Consider the following 3,554-nt stretch of genomic DNA (forward strand, 5'->3'; position numbering starts at 1 on the left):
AAGATGAAGGCATTGAAGCTATGAACTGGCCCATTCCCCAGACCTGAATCCGATTGAACACATCTGGGACATCGTGTCTCGCACCAACATCACGTTGCACCACAGACTGTCCAGGAGTTGGCGGATGCTTTAGTCCAGGTCTGGGAGGAGATCCCTCAGGAGCCCATCTACCTTCTCATCAGGAGCATGCCCTGGCATTGTAGGGAGATCATACAGCCACGTGGAGGCCACACACCCTACTGAGCATCATTTCCTTGTCTTGAGGCATTTCTACTGAAGTTGGATCAGCCTGTAACTTCATTTTCCACTTTGATTTTCTAACTCCAGACCTCCGTGGAATATTTGTTGTGATTTATGTTGATCATTTTTAGGTTTTATTGTTCTCAACACATTCCACTATGTAATGAATAAAGATTTACAACTGGAATATTTAATTCAGTGATATCTAGGATGTGGGATTTTGGTGTTCCCTTTATTTTTTTGAACAGTGTATATTCATATATATATTACATGCAATATATTCCATGCAATGGAATTGGACTTGTTTGTTCCTTGACAAATTATTGGCATTGAGATCTGCCTGATTTTCCCTGCTGTTAACAAAATTGGTGACAGCGGTGGGATCTGCTTTATCTCTCAGCTGTTACCTCTGACAGATTGAAGTTTTATAAGATTCATCCTATGGTAACTCAAACTTTTCTGGGTTTTTAATAGTCCTCAATGGTCATGTAGTCACTATGTTGTGAACTTCACCTCTAGAATTAACCCTTTAATATGTAATGTTTAATTGTGGTGGTCATAATACTGGGAATTACCTTCAGAAACAAACACCACATCAAAGTGTTTTAGATAATTTATTATGAGATCATTTTAAATTACAAGCAATAAATACAAATCAAAGGTCTGTGGATGACCAGACCCCTTCATAACTTCAGTGCCAACTCAACATCTCCAGAACCAATATGGCAAGACTTCAACATGCATCTTCATGGTTAGAGATGATTCAGTTCTACAAATCTGGCACCTGGGACACGGCACCTCCATTGATTGTGCCCATATTGCCGAGACATATGATATAATATATACATATTCATGATGTACTGTACAAGGTTAGGGTTCTTCATGAGGGTTCTCTGGTTCAAGAGTCTTCAATTAATTTCTGAATTGAAAAATGAAATACTGAAAAAAAAAAATTATTGTTAGACCATTCAGCTTTTGGAGTGGTGATGGAGTGAACTATAGTAATTACTAAGTACAGTGTTGTTGTGTGTCCATGTTGACCTCAGTAAAACCTCATTCCCTATACTTTGTTAGAGTATACCGATGTCATGGGGGACACATCCTCACCCAAGGACCCTTTGTATTTCCCAAGGTAAAGAGTCACTCATAAATGTAACTGACACCCTGGAGGACTTATCAGGACCATGTATTATATAGGTACTTTTAGACTTCGTAGGGTGCCATGTTATATGTAACTGTCATTAATGTGACAGTCCCTGTATAAGGAGTTTTCCTCCCTAGGATCATACTAATTTTCTAGAAAGGTCCCATTATGATAAGCTTAGACCACTAGTGATCAGCTTCACTACTTGGTATTAAGTGTACACTTTCGATGCAGCGCCACCACAGGGGAAATGAAGCAATGCACTTTTTTTTTAATCAATGGGTTCCTGAAATCTCTAGGTCCTCCATAAATATAAGGAGACGCTCTTTGCAGTTGATCCCACCTCTTATAGTATTTGAAAGGGGGCTCCACTCTATTAATGCAAAAATCCTTAAATGGGTAAGGTGTAACATGCAGCTTTCGGTCTATAGTGCACCAATTTTCATAGATCACTCATAATTGTGATCCACAGGTTCAATGATTAAGCTGGGCTGTAGTTGTGATCTCAATGTCTACAACCCTGCGATACCTATAGTCCCTTTCTTTGCATTAGTATTTAGTCTATTTTAACACCGAAATGAGAACCCTCTGGTTGTCAGCTATAGCTTATGGTTGTGTTATGTCCAGAGATGAATCTCAAAACTTCTGGACTTCAATGGAAAAAAAACAATAATTAAACCTCAACCTGACCATGTGCCATTTATTAGACTGAATCCCCTTAGGCACCAAGTCCAGGGTGCTCCTTCTATCTAAGCCTTTGCAGTAGCTCTCCAGGATGGTTCATAGTTAGGTCCTCCACATGCCCTTGTACTACTGATGTTCTTGTGATAAATCTAGGTTATATTCAACTCACATTAAAATACAAGTATGACATATTTACTTACCATGCAAGTCATCAAAAAAAGGAAAAATAGAATAAGCGCCGCCAAGACAATGATGGCAATTTCTGCAGGAGTAATAGTTGCTGCGGAAAGAAGAGATGAAAAGTTACAACAGATAATCAAAACGCATGGATGTTTTTGTAGAAAATAAAACCCTGCCCTCCTGGCACATTTTCAGCATAATACTGCCAAACGGTAAAGAGATAATACTGCTGCATGATACCTGAAGCGTAGGAAGAACAATATTAATTGTAATAACGTTAGGAAGTGTAATAATGAGATAAATATCTACGCTCTGACAAAATCATATGGTGGCTGCAGAGGTACAGGCTTAAATACTTACATGCTGCTGTTGTAGTTGCTGTTGTAGCTGCTGTTGTAGTTGTTGTAGCTGCTGTTGTAGTTGTTGTAGCTGCTGTTGTAGTTGTTGCAGCTGCTGTTGTAGTTGTTGTAGCTGCTGTTGTAGCTGCTGCTATGGATAACATAAATAAAAGAGTTAAATGTCTGTAGGCTGAGTGCAAAAAGACAATTATATAGCTAATGAGTGTTTATGTACGGCACCAAGCTATAGGTTGGTGACAGGGTGAACAAATGGCTGTAAAGTACTATATAGATTTTTGGAGCAGGTTGCCCTCTAGGTACATGGGCCACTTGACTACTCAGATTTGTTCCACCCCAGTTTCAAAAAAAGAGGATGAGGAGTAATAATAAGGTAAAATATACTTACTGGTTGTATCTGAGTCCATAAAAGAAATAAAATAGAAAATTAGTTATTTCAAAATAGTTATAAATATATAAAAAAAATGTTAGAAAGTTTTAGGGGACAAATATGTGTTCTAAATAGTCCATATATTCCTGACATATCGCTCCCACATAGTATATCATCATACACATAACCAACATTTGCATTCTGAATGGCAGGACTCTTTAAAGGGGTATTCCCATCTCCAAGATCCTATCCCAATATGTAGTAGGTTTAATAATAATAGCAAATACCAACAATTAGAAATGTAGTATCGTTTTTTCTGATTTGCTGTCTCTTTCCTCATGTGCAGGGCATTGCTGGACCTTAGGTATCCATGGTTACATCCACTGATAAAGTGACAGGTAACTAGTTGCTAATGGTTGTAACCATGGATAACTAAGGTCCTACAATCTGAGGAAAGAGACAAAGTAAATAAGAAAAACTATACTACATTCCATATTTTGAGGTATTTGTTAATATTATCATTATTACACCTACTACATATTGGGGAGATGGGAAACTTTTAGCAAATGTGGATAATCCC

The 3,554-nt window shown here is 38.0% G+C and overlaps 1 long non-coding RNA gene across 1 annotated transcript; it reads right to left on the bottom strand.

Moving 5' to 3' along the window:
- Positions 1–840: 840 nt before the first annotated feature.
- Positions 841–2,801, bottom strand: LOC143806083 (uncharacterized). The gene is made up of 3 exons (XR_013221390.1): positions 2,609–2,801; positions 2,269–2,348; positions 841–1,179 (listed from the first exon to the last, which is right to left on the bottom strand). It is a non-coding gene; the product is annotated as an uncharacterized LOC143806083 (long non-coding RNA).
- Between the last annotated feature and the right edge of the window lie 753 nt (positions 2,802–3,554).

Source organism: Ranitomeya variabilis, chromosome 2, assembly GCF_051348905.1.
Source record: "Ranitomeya variabilis isolate aRanVar5 chromosome 2, aRanVar5.hap1, whole genome shotgun sequence".
NCBI classification, from domain to species: domain Eukaryota; kingdom Metazoa; phylum Chordata; class Amphibia; order Anura; family Dendrobatidae; genus Ranitomeya; species Ranitomeya variabilis.